This window comes from Schistocerca serialis, chromosome 4 (genome assembly GCF_023864345.2).
Source record: "Schistocerca serialis cubense isolate TAMUIC-IGC-003099 chromosome 4, iqSchSeri2.2, whole genome shotgun sequence".
NCBI classification, from domain to species: Eukaryota; Metazoa; Arthropoda; class Insecta; order Orthoptera; family Acrididae; genus Schistocerca; species Schistocerca serialis.
This window is the reverse complement of record NC_064641.1, coordinates 924845748-924864817: the sequence shown is the minus strand read 5'-3', so window position 1 is coordinate 924864817 and position 19070 is coordinate 924845748.

The following is a 19070-nucleotide window of genomic DNA, read 5'->3' as shown; positions in this document are numbered from 1 at the left end:
CAGTAAGAAGAGTCAGTCTTCTAGAACGTAAGTCCGCATTGTGCTTTTTGAATTTAATTCGGATGCAATATCTGTGTTTCATCGCCTATAAGAAGTTCCAAGGGATACAGTAAATCTGAAGTGGAGCATCGGAATCTAAAACTGGTCTCACCGGAAAGGCTCAAATCATAGAATGTAAGAAGAGTCAGTCCTCTTGTCCTTAGGTCGGCATTGTGTCTTTTGCATTTAATTCCGATGCAATTTCTGTCTTCCATCCTCAATAAGAAAATCCAAGGGATACAGAAAACCTGAAGTGAAGCATCGATATCCAAAACTGGTCTCTTAGGAAAGTCTCAATTCATAGAATGTAAGAAGAGTCAGTCCTCTTGTACTTAAGAGGGCATTGTGCCTTTTGTATTTAATTCCGATGTAATTTCTGTGTTTCATCGTCAATACGAAGGTCCAAGGGATACAGTAAACCTGAAGTGAATCATCGGATTCGAAAACTGGTCTCACAGGTAATGTTTAAATCATACACAGTAAGATGAGTCAGTCTTCTAGTACGTAAGTCGGCATTGTGCCTTTTGAATTTAATTCCGATGCATTATCTGTGTTTCATCCTCAATAAGAAGTTCCAAGGGATACAGTAAACCTAAAGTGAACCATCTAAATCTAAAACTGGTCTCACAGGAAAGGTTCAAAACGTAGACAGTAAGAATAGTAAGTTTTCTTGTACTGAAGTCGGCATTGTGCCTTTTGTATTTAATTCCGATGCAAATTCTGTGCTTCATCGTCGATAAGAAGTTCCAAGGGATTCAGTAAACCTGAAGTGAAGCTTTGTAATCTAAAACTGGTCTCACAGAAGAGGTTCAAATCACAGACAGTAAGAAGAGTCAGTCTTCTTGTACTTAAGTCGGCATTGTGCCTATTGTATTAAACTCCAATGCAATTTCTGTGATTAATCGTCAATAAGAAAGTACAAGGGATACAGTAAAACTGAAGTGAAGCATCGTAATCTAAAACTGGTCTCACATGAAAGGTTCAAAACATAGACAATAAGAAGAGTCATTGTACTTTTACTTAAGTCAGCAGTGTGCCTTTTGTATTAAATTCCGATGCAATTTCTGTGTTTCATCGTCAATAAGAAGGTCTAAGGGATAGAGTAAACCTGAAGTGAAGCACCGGAATCTACAATTGTTCTCACAGGAAAGGTTCAAACATAGACAGTAAGAAGAGTCAGTCTACTTGCACTTAAGTCGGCACTGTGTTTTTTGTATTTAATTCCGAGGCAATTTCTGTGTTTCACCATCAATATGAAGGTACAAGTGACACAGTAACCCTGAAGTGAAGCATCGGAATCTAAAACTGGTGCCACAGGAATGGGTCAAATCATAGAATGTCAGAAGAGTCAGTCCTCTTGTACTTAGGTGGGCATTGTGCCTTACCTATTTAATTCAGATGCAATTCATGTGTTTCATCGTCAATTAGAAGGTCCAAGGGATACAGTAAACCTGAAATGAAGCATCTGAATCTAAATCTGGTCTCACAGGAAAAGTTCAAAACTTAGATAATAAGAAGAGTCAGTCCACCTGTACTCAAGTCGTCATTGTGCATTTTTTATTTAATTCCGATGCAATTACTGTGTTTCATCGTCAATAAGAAGGTCCAAGGGATACAGTAAACCTGCAGTGAAGCATCGGTATCTAAAACTGGTTTCACAGGAAAGTTTCAAAACATAGACAGAGAGAATAGTCAGTTTTGTTGTACTTAAGTCGGCATTGAGCCTTTTGTATTTAATTCCGACGCAAAATCTGTGCTTCATCGTCGATAAGAAGCTCCAAGGGATTCAGTAAACCTGAAGTGAAGCTTTGTAATCTAAAACTGGTCTCACAGGAGAGGTTCAAACCATAGACAGTAAGAAGAGTCAGTCTTCTTGTACTTAAGTCTGCATTGTGCCTTTTGTATTTAACTCCAATGCAATTTCTGTGATTCATCGTCAATAAGAAGGTCCAAGGGGTAGAGCAAACCTGAAGTGAAGCACCGGAATCTACAACTGTTCTCACAGGAAAGGTTCAAACATAGACAGTAAGAAGAGTCAGTCTAATTGCACTTCAGTCGGCATTGTGCCTTTTGTATTTAATTCCGAGGCAATTTCTGTGTTTCATCGTCAATATGAAGGTTCAAGTGACACAGTAACCCTGAAGTGAAGCATCGGAACCTAAAACTGATGCCACAGCTAAAGGCTCAAATCATAGAATGTCAGAAGAGTCAGTCCTCTTGTACTTAGGTGGGCATTGTGCCTTTCGCATTTAATTCAGATGCAATTTATGTGTTACATCGTCAATACGAAGGTCCAAGGGATACAGTAAACCTGAAGTGAAGCATCGGTATCTAAAACTGGTCTCACAGGAAAGGTTCAAAACATAGACAGTAAGAAGAGTCAGTCTTCTTGTACTTAAGTCGGCATTGTGACTTTTGTATTTAATTCCGATGCAAATTCTGTGCTTCATCGTCGATAAGAAGTTCCAAGGGATTCAGTAAACCTGAAGTGAAGCTTTGTAATCTAAAACTGGTCTCACAGGAGAGGTTCAAATCACAGACAGTAAGAAGAGTCAGTCTTCTTGTACTTAAGTCGGCATTGTGCCTATTGTATTAAACTCCAATGCAATTTCTGTGATTAATCGTCAATAAGAAAGTACAAGGGATACAGTAAAACTGAAGTGAAGCATCGTAATCTAAAACTGGTCTCACATGAAAGGTTCAAAACATAGACAATAAGAAGAGTCATTGTACTTTTACTTAAGTCAGCAGTGTGCCTTTTGTATTAAATTCCGATGCAATTTCTGTGTTTCATCGTCAATAAGAAGGTCTAAGGGATAGAGTAAACCTGAAGTCAAGCACCGGAATCTACAATTGTTCTCACAGGAAAGGTTCAAACATAGACAGTAAGAAGAGTCAGTCTACTTGCACTTAAGTCGGCACTGTGTTTTTTGTATTTAATTCCGAGGCAATTTCTGTGTTTCACCATCAATATGAAGGTACAAGTGACACAGTAACCCTGAAGTGAAGCATCGGAATCTAAAACTGGTGCCACAGGAATGGGTCAAATCATAGAATGTCAGAAGAGTCAGTCCTCTTGTACTTAGGTGGGCATTGTGCCTTACCTATTTAATTCAGATGCAATTCATGTGTTTCATCGTCAATTAGAAGGTCCAAGGGATACAGTAAACCTGAAATGAAGCATCTGAATCTAAATCTGGTCTCACAGGAAAAGTTCAAAACTTAGATAATAAGAAGAGTCCGTCCACCTGTACTCAAGTCGTCATTGTGCATTTTTTATTTAATTCCGATGCAATTACTGTGTTTCATCGTCAATAAGAAGGTCCAAGGGATTCAGTAAACTTGCAGTGAAGCATCGGTATCTAAAACTGGTTTCACAGGAAAGTTTCAAAACATAGACAGAAAGAATAGTCAGTTTTGTTGTACTTAAGTCGGCATTGAGCCTTTTGTATTTAATTCCGACGCAAATTCTGTGCTTCATCGTCGATAAGAAGCTCCAAGGGATTCAGTAAACCTGAAGTGAAGCTTTGTAATCTAAAACTGGTCTCACAGGAGAGGTTCAAACCATAGACAGTAAGAAGAGTCAGTCTTCTTGTACTTAAGTCTGCATTGTGCCTTTTGTATTTAACTCCAATGCAATTTCTGTGATTCATCGTCAATAAGAAGGTCCAAGGGGTAGAGCAAACCTGAAGTGAAGCACCGGAATCTACAACTGTTCTCACAGGAAAGGTTGAAACATAGACAGTAAGAAGAGTCAGTCTACTTGCACTTCAGTCGGCATTGTGCCTTTTGTATTTAATTCCGAGGCAATTTCTGTGTTTCATCGTCAATATGAAGGTTCAAGTGACACAGTAACCCTGAAGTGAAGCATCGGAATCTAAAACTGATGCCACAGCTAAAGGCTCAAATCATAGAATGTCAGAAGAGTCAGTCCTCTTGTACTTAGGTGGGCATTGTGCCTTTCGCATTTAATTCAGATGCAATTTATGTGTTACATCGTCAATACGAAGGTCCAAGGGATACAGTAAACCTGAAGTGAAGCATCGGTATCTAAAACTGGGCTCACAGGAAAGGTTCAAAACATAGACAGTAAGAAGAGTCAGTCTTCTTGTACTTAAGTCGGCATTGTGACTTTTGTATTTAATTCCGATGCAAATTCTGTGCTTCATCGTCGATAAGAAGTTCCAAGGGATTCAGTAAACCTGAAGTGAAGCTTTGTAATCTAAAACAGGTCTCACAGGAGAGGTTCAAATCACAGACAGTAAGAAGAGTCAGTCTTCTTGTACTTAAGTCGGCATTGTGCCTATTGTATTAAACTCCAATGCAATTTCTGTGATTAATCGTCAATAAGAAAGTACAAGGGATACAGTAAAACTGAAGTGAAGCATCGTAATCTAAAACTGGTCTCACATGAAAGGTTCAAAACATAGACAATAAGAAGAGTCATTGTACTTTTACTTAAGTCAGCAGTGTGCCTTTTATATTAAATTCCGATGCAATTTCTGTGTTTCATCGTCAATAAGAAGGTCTAAGGGATAGAGTAAACCTGAAGTGAAGCACCGGAATCTACAATTGTTCTCACAGGAAAGGTTCAAACATAGACAGCAAGAAGAGTCAGTCTACTTGCACTTAAGTCGGCACTGTGTTTTTTGTATTTAATTCCGAGGCAATTTCTGTGTTTCACCATCAATATGAAGGTACAAGTGACACAGTAACCCTGAAGTGAAGCATCGGAATCTAAAACTGGTGCCACAGGAATGGGTCAAATCATAGAATGTCAGAAGAGTCAGTCCTCTTGTACTTAGGTGGGCATTGTGATTTACCTATTTAATTCAGATGCAATTCATGTGTTTCATCGTCAATTAGAAGGTCCAAGGGATACAGTAAACCTGAAATGAAGCATCTGAATCTAAAACTGGTCTCACATGAAAGGTTCAAAACATAGACAATAAGAAGAGTCATTGTACTTTTACTTAAGTCAGCAGTGTGCCTTTTATATTAAATTCCGATGCAATTTATGTGTTACATCGTCAATACGAAGGTCCAAGGGATACAGTAAACCTGAAGTGAAGCATCGGTATCTAAAACTGGTCTCACAGGAAAGGTTCAAAACATAGACAGTAAGAAGAGTCAGTCTTCTTGTACTTAAGTCGGCATTGTGACTTTTGTATTTAATTCCGATGCAATTTCTGTGTTTCACCGTCAATAAGAACGTCCAAGGGATACAGTAAACCCGATGTGAAGAATCGATATCTAAAGCTGGTCCCAGAGGAAAGGCTCAAAGCATAGACAGTAAGAAGAGATAATCTTCTTGTACTTCAGTCGGCATTGTGCCTTTTGTATTTAATTCTGATGCAATTTCTGTGTTTCATCGTAAAATAAGATCGTCAAAGGGACACAGTAAATCTGAAGTGAAGCATCGGAATCCAAAACTGGTCTCACTTGAAAATCTCAAATCATAGAATGTAAGAAGAGTCAGTCCTCTTGTACTTAAGTCAGCATTGCGCCTTTTCCATCAAATTCCAATGCAATACCTGTGCTTCGTCGTGAATAAGAAGCTCCAAGTAATACAGTATACCTGAAGTGAAGCATCGGTATCTAAAACCGGTCTCACAGGAAAGGTTCAAACATAGACAGTAAGAGGAGTCAGTCTTCTTCTACTTAAGTCGGAATTTGCATTTTGTATTTAATTCAGATGCAATATCTGTGTTTCATCGCCTATAAGAAGTTCCAAGGGATACAGTAAATCTGAAGTAGAGCATCGGTATCTAAAACTGGTCTCACAGGAAAGGTTCAAAACGTAGACAGTAAGAAGAGTCAGTCTTCTTGTACTTAAGTTGGCATTGTGCCTTTTTTATTTAATTCCGATGCAATTTTTTTGTTTCTCCGTCAATAAGAATGTCCAAGGGATAGAGTGAACCTGAAGTGATGCCACGGAATCAAAACTGGTCTCAAAGGAAAGGCTCAAATCATAGAATGTAAGAAGAGTCAGTCCTCTTGCAGTTAAGTCGGCATTGTGCCTATTGTATTAAATTCCGATGCAATTTCTGTGCTTCATCGTCAACAAGAAGCTCCAACGGATATAGTAAACCTGAAGTGAAGCATCGGAATCTAAAACTGGTCTCACAGTAAAGGTTCAAAAAATAGACAGTAGGAAGAGTCAGTCTGCTTGTACTTATGTCAGCATTGTGCCGTTTGTATTTAATTCCGATGCAATTTCTGTGATTCATCGGCAATAAGGAGGTCCAAGGGATACAGTAAACCTGAAGTGAAGCATCGGAATTTAAAGCTGTTCTCACAGGAAATGTTCAAATCATACACAGTGAGAAGAGTCAGTCTTCTTGTACTTAAGTCGGCATTGTGACTTTTGTATTTAATTCCGATTGAATTTCTTTGTTTCACCATCAATAAGAACGTCCAAGGGATACAGTAAACCCGAAGTGAAGAATTGATATCTAAAGCTGGTCCCACTGGAAAGGCTCAAAGCATAGACAGTAAGAAGGGATAATCTTCTTGTACTTAAGTCGGCATTGTGCCTTTTGTATTTAATTCTGATGCAATTTCTGTGATTCATCGTCAATAAGATCGTCAAAGGGACCCAGTAAATCTGAAGTGAAGTATCGGAATCCAAAACTGGTCTCACTTGAAAATCTCAAATCATAGAATGTAAGAAGAGTCAGTCCTCTTGTACTTAAGTCAGCATTGTGCCTTTTCCATTAAATTCCAATGCAATACCTGTGCTTCGTCGTGAATAAGAAGCTCCAAGTAATACAGTAAACCTGAAGTGAAGCGTCGGAATCTAAAACTGGGCTCACAGGAAATGTTCAAAGCATAGACAGTAAGAAGAAACAGTCTTCTTATACTTAAGTCGGCATTGTGCCTTTTTATTTAATTCCGATGCAATGTCTTTGTTTCATCGTCAATAAGCGGAGCCAAGGGATACAGAAAACCTAAAGAGAAGCATCAGAATCTACAACTGTTCTCACACGAAAGTGTCAAACATAGACAGTAAGAGGAGTCAGTCTTCTTGTACTTAAGTCAGAATTTGCATTTTTTATTTAATTCCGATGCAATTTCTGTTTTTCATCGTCAATAAGAAGGTCCAGGGGATACAGTAAACATCAAGTGAACCATCGGAATCTAATACTGGTCCCACAGGAAAGGCTCAAATCATAGAATGTAAGAAGTGTCAGTCCTCATGTACGTTAATCGGCATTGTGCATTTTGCATTTAATTCCGATGCAATTTCTGTGTTTCATCGTCAATAAGAAGATCCAAGAGATACAGTAAACCTGAAATGAAGCATCGGAATCTAAAACTGGTCTCATTGGAATGTTTCAAAACATAGACAGTAAGAATAGTCAGTTTTCTTGTACTTAAGTCGGCATTGTGCCTTATGTATTTAATTCCGATGCAATTTCTGTGCTTCATTGTCAACAAGAAGATCCAAGGGATACAGTAAACCTGAAGTGAAGCTTTGGAATCTAAAACTGGTCTCATAGGAAAGTCTCAAATCATAGAATGTAAGAAGAGTCAGTCCTCTTGTACTTAGGAGGGCATTGTGCCTTTTCTATTTAATTCCAATGCAATTTCTGTGTTCCATCGTCAATAAGAAGATCCAAGAGATACAGTAAACCTGAAATGAAGCATCGGAATCTAAAACTGGTCTCATTGGAATGTTTCAAAACATAGACAGTAAGAATAATCAGTTTTCTTGTACTTAAGTCGGCATTGTGCCTTATGTATTTAATTCCGATGCAATTTCTGTGCTTCATCGTCAATAAGAAGATCCAAGGGATACAGTAAACCTGAAGTGAAGCTTAGGAATCTAAAACTGGTCTCACAGGAAAGTTTCAAATCATAGGAAGTAAGAAGAGTCAGTCTTCTTGTACTTTAGTCAGCATTGTGCCTTTTGTAATTAATTCCGATGCAATTATTGTGTTTCATCGTCAATAAGAGGTTCCAAGGGATAAAGTAAACCTGAAGTGAAGCATAGGAATCTTAAACTGGTCTCACAGGAAATGTTTCAATCATACACAGTAAGAAGAGTCAGTCTTCTAGAACGTAAGTCGGCATTGTGGATTTTGAATTTAATTCCGATGCAATATCTGTGTTTCATCGCCTATAAGAAGTTCCAAGAGATACAGTAAATCTGAAGTGGAGCATCGGAATCTAAAACTGGTCTCACAGGAAAGGGTCAAATCATAGAATGTAAGAAGAGTCAGTCCTCTTGTTCTTAGGTCGGCATTGTGTCTTTTGCATTTAATTCCGATGTAATTTCATTCTTCCATCCTCAATAAGAAAATCCAAGGGATACAGAAAACCTGAAGTGAAGCATCGATATCCAAAACTGGTCTCTTAGGAAAGTCTCAATTCATAGAATGTAAGAAGAGTCAGTCCTCTTGTACTTAAATGTTCATTGTGCCTTTTGTATTTAATTCTGATGTAATTTCTGTGTTTCATCGTCAATACGAAGGTCCAAGGGATACAGTAAACCTGAAGTGAATCATCGGATTCGAAAACTGGTCTCACAGGTAATGTTTAAATCATACACAGTAAGATGAGTCAGTCTTCTAGTACGTAAGTCGGCATTGTGCCCTTTGAATTTAATTCCGATGCATTATCTGTGTTTCATCCTCAATAAGAAGTTCCAAGGGATACAGTAAACCTATAGTGAACCATCTAAATCTAAAACTGGTCTCACAGGAAAGGTTCAAAACATAGACAGTAAGAATAGTAAGTTTTCTTGTACTTAAGTCGGCACTGTGTTTTTTGTATTTCATTCCGAGGCAATTTCTGTGTTTCATCATCAATATGAAGGTACAAGTGACACAATAATCCTGAAGTGAAGCATCGGAATCTAAAACTGGTGCCACAGGACGGGGTCAAATCATAGAATGTCAGAAGAGTCAGTCCTCTTGTACTTAGGTGGGCTTTGTGCCTTTCCTATTTAATTCAGATGCAATTTATGTGTTTCATCGTCAATTAGAAGGTCCAAGGGGTACAGTAAACCTGAAATGAAGCATCTGAATCTAAAACTGGTCTCACAGGAAAGGTTCAAAACTTAGATATTAAGAAGAGTCAGTCCGCCTGTACTCAAGTCGTCATTGTGCCTTTTTTATTTAATTCCGTTGCAATTACTGTGTTTCATCGTCAATAAGAAGGTCGAAGGTATACAGTAAACCTGAAGTGAAGCATCGGAATCTAAAACTGGGGCCACAGGAAAGGCTCAAATCATAGAATATCAGAAGAGTCAGTCCTCTTGTACATAAGTCGGCATTGTGCCTTTCGTAATTAATTCAGATGCAATTTATGTGTTACATCGTCAATAAGAAGGTTTAAGGGATACAGTAAACCTGAAGTGAAGCATCGGAATCTAAAGCTGGTTTCACAAAAACGGTTCAAACCTTAGACAGTCAGAAGAGTCAGTGCACTTGTACTTAAGTCGTCATTGTGACTATTGTATTTAATTCCGATGCAATTTCTGTGTTTCATCGTCAATACGAAGGTCCAAGGGATACAGCAAACCTGAAGTGAAGCATCGGTATCTAAAACTGGTCTCACAGGAAAGGTTCAAAACATAGACAGTAAGAAGAGTCAGTCTTCTTGTACTTAAGATGGCCTTGTGCCTTATTTATTTAATTACGATGCAATTTTTTTGTTTCTTCGTCAATAAGAAGGTCCAATTGATAGAGAGAACCTGAAATGATGCGTCGGAATCTAAAACTGGTCTCAAAGGAAAGGACAAATCATAGAATGTAAGAAGAGTCAGTCCTATTGTACTTAAGTCAGCATTGTGCCTTTTCCATTAAATTCCAATGCAATACCTGTGCTTCGTCGTGAATAAGAGGCTCTAAGTAATACAGTAAACCTGAAGTGAAGCATCGGAATCTAAAACTGGGTTCACAGGAAATGTTCAAAGCATAGACAGTAAGAAGAAACAGTCTTCTTATACTTAAGTCGGCATTGTGCCTCTTTATTTAATTCCGATGCAATGTCTTTGTTTCATCGTCAATAAGCGGAGCCAAGGGATACAGAAAACCTGAAGAGAAGCATCAGAATCTACAACTGTTCTCACAGGAAAGGTTCAAACATAGACAGTAAGAGGAGTCAGCCTTCTTCTACTTAAGTCGGAATTTGCATTTTGCATGTAATTCCGATGCAATTTCGTGTTTCATCGTCAATAAGAAGATCCAAGAGATACAGTAAACCTGAAATGAAGCATCGGAATCTAAGACTGGTGTCATTGGAATCTTTCAAAACATAAACAGTAAGAATAGTCAGTTTTCTTGTACTTAAGTCGGCATTGCGCCTTATGTATTTAATTCCGATGCAATTTCTGTGCTTCATCGTCAATAAGAAGATCCAAGGGATACAGTAAACCTGAAGTGAAGCTTTGGAATCTAAAACTGGTCTCACATGATGGGTTCAAATCATAGGAAGTAAGAAGAGTCAGTCTTCTTGTACTTAAGTCAGCATTGTTCCTATTGTATTTAATTCCGATGCAATTACTGTGTTTCATCGTCAATAAGAGGGTCCAAGGGATACAGTAAACCAGAAGTGAAGCATCGGAATCTAAAACTGGTCTCACAGGAAAGGCTCAAATCATAGAATGTAAGAAGAGTCAGTCCTCTTGTTCTTAGGTCGGCATTGTGTCTTTTGCATTTAATTCCGATGCAATTTCTGTCTTCCATCCTCAATAAGAAAATCCGAGGGATACAGTAAACCTGAAGTGAAGCATCGATATCAAAAACTGGTCTCATAGGAAAGTCTCAAATCATAGAATGTAAGAAGAGTCAGTCCTCTTGTACTTAAGAGGGCATTGTGGCTTTTGTATTTAATTCCGACGCAATTTCTGTGTTTCATCGTCAATAAGAAGGTCCAAGGGATACAGTAAACCTGAAGTGAATCATCGGATTCGAAAACTGGTCACACAGGTAATGTTTAAATCATACACAGTAAGATGAGTCAGTCTTCTAGTACGTAAGTCGGCATTGTGCCTTTTGAATTTAATTCCGATGCATTATCTGTGTTTCATCCTCAATAAGAAGTTCCAAGGGATACAGTAAACCTAAAGTGAACCATCGAAATCTAAATCTGGTCCCACAGGAAAGGTTCAAAGCATAGACAGTAAGAATAGTAAGTTTTCTTGTCCTTAAGTCGGCATTGTGCCTTTTGTATTTAATTCCGATGCAAATTCTGTGCTTCATCGTCGATAAGAAGCTCCAAGGGATTCAGTAGTCCTGAAGTGAAGCTTTGTAATCTAAAACTGGTCTCACAGGAGAGTTTCATATCATAGACAGTAAGAAGAGTCAGTCTTCTTGTACTTAAGTCGGCATTGTGCCTATTGTATTTAACTCCAATGCAATTTCTGTGATTCATCGTCAATAAGAAGGTCCAAGGGATACAGTAAAACTGAAGTGAAGCATCGTAATCTAAAACTGGTCCCACAGGAAAGGTTCAAAACATAGACAATAAGAAGAGTCATTGTACTTCTACTTAAGTCAGCATTGTGCCTTTTGTATTTAATTCCGAGGCAATTTCTGTGTTTCATCATCAATATGAAGGTACAAGTGACACAGTAACCCTGAAGTGAAGCATCGGAATCTAAAACTGGTGCCACAGGAAAGGCTCAAATCATAGAATGTAAGAAGAGTCAGTCCACTTGTACTTAAGTGGGCATTGTGATTTTCGTAATTAATTCAGATGCAATTTATGTGTTACATCGTCTATAAGAAAATCCAAGGGATACAGTAAACCTGAAGTGAAGCATCGGAATCTAAAACTGGTCTCACAGGAAAGGTTCAAATCTTAGACAGTAAGAAGAGTCAGTCTACCTGTACTAAAGTCGTCATTGTGCCTTTTAATTTAATTCCGATGCAATTACTAGGTTTCATCGTCAATAAGAAGGTCCAAGGGATACAGTAAACCTGAAGTGAAGCATCGGAATCTAAAACTGGTCTCACAGGAAATGTTTAAATCATACACAGTAAGAAGAGTCAGTCTTCTAGAACGTAAGTCGGCATTGTGCCTTTTGAATTTAATTCCGGTGCAATACCTGTGTTTCATCGTCAATAAGAAGTTCCAAGGGATACAGTAAACCTGAAGTGAAGCATCGGAATGTAAAACTGGTGTCACAGGAAAGGTTCAAATCATAAACATGTAGAACAGTCAGTGTACTTGTACTTAAGTCAGCATTGTGCCTTTTGTATTTAATTCCGATGCAATTTCGGTGTTTCATCGTCAATAAGAAAATCCAAGGGATACAGTAAACCTGAAATGAAGCATCAGAATTTAAAACTGGTCTCACGGGAAAGTTTCAAAACATAGACAGTAAGAATAGTCAGTTTTCTTGTACTTAAGTCGGCATTGTGCCTTTTCTATATAATTCCGATGCGATTTCTGTGTTTAATCGTCAATAAGAAGGTCCATGTGATACAGTAAACCTGAAGTGAAGCATCGGAATCCAAAACTATTGTCACTGGAAATTTAAAAACATAGGCAATAAGAGGTGTCAGTATTCTTGTACTTAAGTCTACATAGTGCATTTTGTATTTTTTTTCGATGCAATTTCTGTGTTTCATCGTCAATAAGAAGGTCCAAGGGATTCTGTAAACCTGAGGTGAAGCATCGGAATCTAAAACTGGTCTCACAGGAAAGGTTCAAGTCATAGACAGTAAGTAGAGTCAGCCTTGTTGTACTTAAGTAGGGATTGTGATTTTTGTATTTTATTCCGATGCAAATTCTGTGTATCATCGTCAATAAGAAGGTCCATGGGATACAGTATACCTGAAGTGAAGCATCGGAATCCAAAACTATTGTCACTGGAAATTTAAAAACATAGGCAATAAGAGGTGTCAGTATTCTTGTACTTAAGTCTACATTGTGCATTTTGTATTTAATTTCGTTGCAATTTCTGTGTTTCATCGTCAATAAGAAGGTCCAAGCGATACAGTAAACCTGAAGTGAAGCATCGGTATCTAAAACTGGTCTCTCAGGAACGGTCCAAAACATAGACAGCAAGAAGAGTCTGTCATCTTGTACTTATGTCGGCATTGTGGCTTTTGTATATAATTCCGATGCGATTTCTGTGTTTAATCGTCAATAAGAAGGTCCACGGGATACAGTAAACCTGAAGTGAACCATCGATATCTAAAACTGGTCTCACAGGAAAGGTTCAAAACACAGACCGTGTGGAGAGTCAGTGGTATAGTACTTAAGTCGGCATTGTGCCTGTTGTATTAAATTCTGAATTATTTTCTGTGTCTCATCGTCAATAAGAAGGTCCAAGGTATACAGTAAACCTGAAGTTAAGCACCGGAATCTAAAACAGGTCTCACAGGAATGATTCAAAACATAGACAGTAAGAAGAGTCAGTCTTCATGTGCTAAAGTCTACATTGTGCATTTTGTAATTATTTTCAATGCAATTTCTGTGTTTCATTGTCAATAAGAAGGTCCAAAGGATTCTGTAATCCTGAGGTGAAGCATCGGGATATAAAACTGGTCCCATAGGAAAGGTTCGAAATATAGACAGTAAGATATGTCTGTCTTCTTGTACTAATGACGGCATTGTGCCTTTTGTATTTAATTCGGATACAATATCTGTGTTTCATCATCAATAAGAAGGTTCAAGGGATGCAGTAAACCTGGAGTGAAGCATCGGAATCTAAAACTGGTCTCACAGGATAGGTCATAGCATAGAAAGTAAGAAGTGTCAGTCTTCTTGTACTTAAGTCGGAATTGTGCTTTTTGTACTTAATTCCGATGCAATTTCTGTGTTTCATCGTCAATAAGAAGGTCCAAGCGATACAGTAAACCTGAGGTGAAGCATCAGAATATAAAACTGGTTTCACAGGAAAGGTTCAACTAATAGAATGTAAGAAGAGTCAGTCTTCTTGTACTTAAGTCGGCATTGTGCATTTTGTATTTAATTCCGAAGCAATTCTGTGTTTCATCGTCAATGAGAAGGTCCAAGTGATACAGTAAACCTGAAGTGAAGCATCGGAATCCAAAACCTATACTCACAGAAGTGGTTCAAAGCATAGACAGTAAGAAGAGTCAGTTTTCTTGTACTTAAGTCGGCATTGTGCCTTTTGTATTTAATTCCGATGCAATATCTGTGCTTCATCGTCAATAAGAAGCTCCAAGGTTTACAGTAAACCTGAGGTGGAGGTTTGGAATCTAATACTGGTCTCACAGGAAAGGTTCAAATCATAGACGGTTAGAGGAGTCAGTCTTCTTGAATTTAAGTCGGCATTGTGCCCTTTGTATTTAACTCCAATGCAATTTCTGTGTTTCATCGTCAACAAGAAGGTCCAAGGGATACAGTAAAACTGAAGTGAAGCATCGGAATCTAAAACTGGTCTCACAGGAAAGGTTCAAATCATAAACATGTAGAACAGTCAGTGTACTTGTACTTAAGTCAGCATTGTGCCTTTTGTATTTAATTCCGATGCAATTTCGGTGTTTCATCGTCAATAAGAAGATCCAAGAGATACAATATACCTGAAATGAAACATCGGAATCTAAAACTTGTCTCACAGGAAAGTTTCAAAACATAGACACAAAGAAAAGTCAGTTTTCTTGTACTTAAGTCGGTATTGTGCCTTTTGTATTTAATTCCGATGCAAATTCTGTGCTTCATCGTCAATAAGAAGCTCCAAGGGATACAGTAAACCTGAAGTGAAACTTTGAATCTAAAACTGGTCTCACAGGAGAGGTTCAAATCATAGACAGTAAGAAGAGTCAGCCTTCTTGTACTTAAGTCGGCATTGCGCTTTTTGTATTTAATTCCGATGCAATTTCTGTGTTTCATCGTCAATGGGAAGGTCCAAGTAATACTGTAAACCAGAAGTGGAGCATCGGATTCTAAAACTGGACTCACAGGAAAGGTTCAAAACATAGACAGTAAGAAGAGTCAGTCTTCTTGTTCTTAAGTCGGCATTGAGCCTTTTTTATTTAATTCCGATGCAATTTCAGTGTTTCATCGTCAATAAGAAGGTCCAAGGGATACAGTAAACGTAATGTGAAGCATCGGAATCCAAAACTAGTCTCACAGGAAAGTTTCAAATAATAGACAGTAAGAAGAGTCAGTCTACTTCATCTTAAGTCGGCACTGTGAATTTTGTATTTAATTCCGTTCAATTTCTCAGTTTCATCGTCAAGAAGAAGGTCCAAGGGATACACTAAACTTGAAGTGAAGAATCGGAATCTAAAACTGGTCTCACAGGAAAGGTTCAAAACATAGACAGTAAGAGGAGTCAGTCTACTTGTGTTATTTGTGTTCAATTCCGATGCAATCTCTGTGTTTTGTTATCAATAAGAAGGCCCAAGGGATACAGTAAACCTGAAGTGGAGCATCGGAATCTAAACCTGGTGCCACAGGAAAGGTTCAAATCATAGAATGTAAGAAGAGCCAGTCTTCTTGTACTTAAGTCGGCATTGTGCCTTTTTTATTCAATTCCTATGCAATTTCTGTGTTTCATCGTCAATAAGAAGGTCCAAGGAATACAGTGTACCTAATGTGAAGCATCGGAATCTAAAAGTGGACTCAAAGGAATGGTTCAAAACATAGGCAGTAACAAGAGCCAGTCTTCTTGTACTTAAGTCTACATAGTGCATTTTGTATTTTTTTTCGATGCAATTTCTGTGTTTCATCGTCAATAAGAAGGTCCAAGGGATTCTGTAAACCTGAGGTGAAGCATCGGAATCTAAAACTGGTCTCACAGGAAAGGTTCAAGTCATAGACAGTAAGTAGAGTCAGCCTTGTTGTACTTAAGTAGGGATTGTGATTTTTGTATTTTATTCCGATGCAAATTCTGTGTATCATCGTCAATAAGAAGGTCCATGGGATACAGTAAACCTGAAGTGAAGCATCGGAATCCAAAACTATTGTCACTGGAAATTTAAAAAAATAGGCAATAAGAGGTGTCAGTATTCTTGTACTTAAGTCTACATTGTGCATTTTGTATTTAATTTCGTTGCAATTTCTGTGTTTCGTCGTCAATAAGAAGGTCCAAGCGATACAGTAAACCTGAAGTGAAGCATCGGTATCTAAGACTGGTCTCTCAGGAACGGTCCAAAACATAGACAGCAAGAGGAGTCTGTCATCTTGTACTTATGTCGGCATTGTGGCTTTTGTATATAATTCCGATGCGATTTCTGTGTTTAATCGTCAATAAGAAGGTCCAAGGGATACAGTAAACCTGAAGTGAACCATCGATATCTAAAACTGGTCTCACAGGAAAGGTTCAAAACACAGACAGTGTGGAGAGTCAGTGGTATAGTACTTAAGTCGGCATTGTGCCTGTTGTATTAAATTCTGAATTATTTTCTGTGTCTCATCGTCAATAAGAAGGTCCAAGGGATACAGTAAACCTGAAGTTAAGCACCGGAATCTAAAACAGGTCTCACAGGAATGATTCAAAACATAGACAGTAAGAAGAGTCAGTCTTCATGTGCTAAAGTCTACATTGTGCATTTTGTAATTATTTTCAATGCAATTTCTGTGTTTCATTGTCAATAAGAAGGTCCAAAGGATTCTGTAATCCTGAGGTGAAGCATCGGGATATAAAACTGGTCCCATAGGAAAGGTTCGAAATATAGACAGTAAGATATGTCTGTCTTCTTGTACTAATGACGGCATTGTGCCTTTTCTATTTAATTCGGATACAATATCTGTGTTTCATCATCAATAAGAAGGTTCAAGGGATGCAGTAAACCTGGAGTGAAGCATCGGAATCTAAAACTGGTCTCACAGGATAGGTCATAGCATAGAAAGTAAGAAGTGTCAGTCTTCTTGTACTTAAGTCGGAATTGTGCTTTTTGTACTTAATTCCGATGCAATTTCTGTGTTTCATAGTCAATAAGAAGGTCCAAGCGATACAGTAAACCTGAGGTGAAGCATCAGAATATAAAACTGGTTTCACAGGAAAGGTTCAACTAATAGAATGTAAGAAGAGTCAGTCCTCTTGTACTTAAGTCGGCATTGTGCATTTTGTATTTAATTCCGAAGCAATTCTGTGTTTCATCGTCAATGAGAAGGTCCAAGTGATACAGTAAACCTGAAGTGAAGCATCGGAATCCAAAACCTATACTCACAGAAGTGGTTCAAAGCATAGACAGTAAGAAGAGTCAGTCTTCTTGTACTTAAGTCGGCATTGTGCCTCTTTTAATTAATTCCGATGCAATTTCTGTGTTTCATCGTCAATAAGAAGGTCCAAGGGATACACTAAACCTGAAGTGAAGAATCGGAATTTAAAACTGGTCTCACAGGAAAGTTTCAAAACATAGACAGTAAGAGGAGTCAGTCTACTTGTGTCATTTGTGTTCAATTCCGATGCAATCTCTGTGTTTCGTTGTCAATAAGAAGGCCCAAGGGATACAGTAAACCTGAAGTGGAGCATCGGAATCTAAACCTGGTGCCACAGGAAAGGTTCAAAACATAGAATGTAAGAAGAGCCAGTCTTCTTGTACTTAAGTCGGCATTGTGCCTTTTTTATTCAATTCCTATGCAATTTCTGTGTTTCATCGTCAATATGAAGGGCCAGTGGGGTTCCGGGTACCTAATGTGAAGCATCGGAATCTAAAACTGGACTCAAAGGAATGGTTCAAAACATAGGCAGTAACAAGAGCCAGTCTTCTTGTACTTAAGACTACATAGTGCATTTTGTATTTAATTTCGATGCAATTTCTGTGTTTCATCGTCAATAAGAAGGTCCAAGGGATTCTGTAAACCTGAGGTGAAGCATCGGAATCTAAAACTGGTCTCACAGGAAAGGTTCATAGCATATACTGTAAGAAGAGTCAGTCTTCATGTACGTAAGCCGGCATTGTGCCTTATGTATTTGATTCCGATCCAATTTCTGTGTTTCATCGTCAATAAGAAGGTCCAAGGGATACAGTAAACCAGAGGTGAAGTATCGGAATCTAAAACTGGTCTCACAGGAAAGGTTCATAACATAGACAGTAAGAGGAGTCAGTCTTCTTGTACTTAAGTCTACATTGTGCATTTTGTATTTAATTTCGTTGCAATATCTGTGTTTTATCGTCAATAACAAGGTCCAAGGGATACAGAAAACCTACTGCAAAGTATTGCAATCTAAAATTGGTCTCACAGCAAAGGTTCAAAACATGGACAGTAAGAAGAGTCAGTCTTCTTGAACTTAAGTTGGCGTTGTGCCGTTTGATTTTAATACCGATGCAATTTCCGTGTTTCATCGTCAATAAGAAGGTGCAAAGGATACAGTAAACCTGAAGTGAAGCATCGGAATCCACAACCGGTCTCACAGGAATGGTTCATGGCATAGAAAGTAAGAAGAGTCAGTCTTCTTGTACTTAAGTCGGCATTGTGTTTTTTGTACTTAATTCCGATGCACTTTCTGTGATTCATCCTCAATATGAAGGTCCAAGCGATACAGTAAACCTGAGGTGAAGCATCAAAATCTAAAACTGGTCTCACAGGAAAGGTTCAGAACATAGACTGTGAGAGGAGTCAATCTTCTTGTACTTAAGTCAACTTTGTGCATTTTGTAATTGATTTCGATGCTATTTCTGTGTTTAATCGTCAATTAGAAGGTCCAAGGGATAAAGTAAACCTGAAGTGAAGCATCGGAATCTAAAACTGGTCTCAGAGGAAAGGTTCAAGACATAGACTGTGAGAGGAGTCAATCTTCTTGTACTTAAGTCAACTTTGTGCATTTTGTAATTGATGTCGATGCAATTTCTGAGTTTCATCGTCAATAAGAAGGTCCAAGGGATACAGTAAACCAGAGGTGAAGCATCAAAATCTAAAACTGGTCTCACAGGAAAGGTTCAGATCATAGACTGTGAGAGGAGTCAATCTTCTTGTACTTAAGTCAACTTTGTGCATTTTGTAATTGATTTCGATGCAATTTCTGTGTTTCATCGTCAATAAGAAGGTCCAAGGGATACAGTAAACCAGAGGTGAAGCATCGGAATCTAAAAATGGTCTCACAGGAAAGATTCTTAACATAGACAGTAAGAGGAGTCAGACTTCTTGTACTTAAG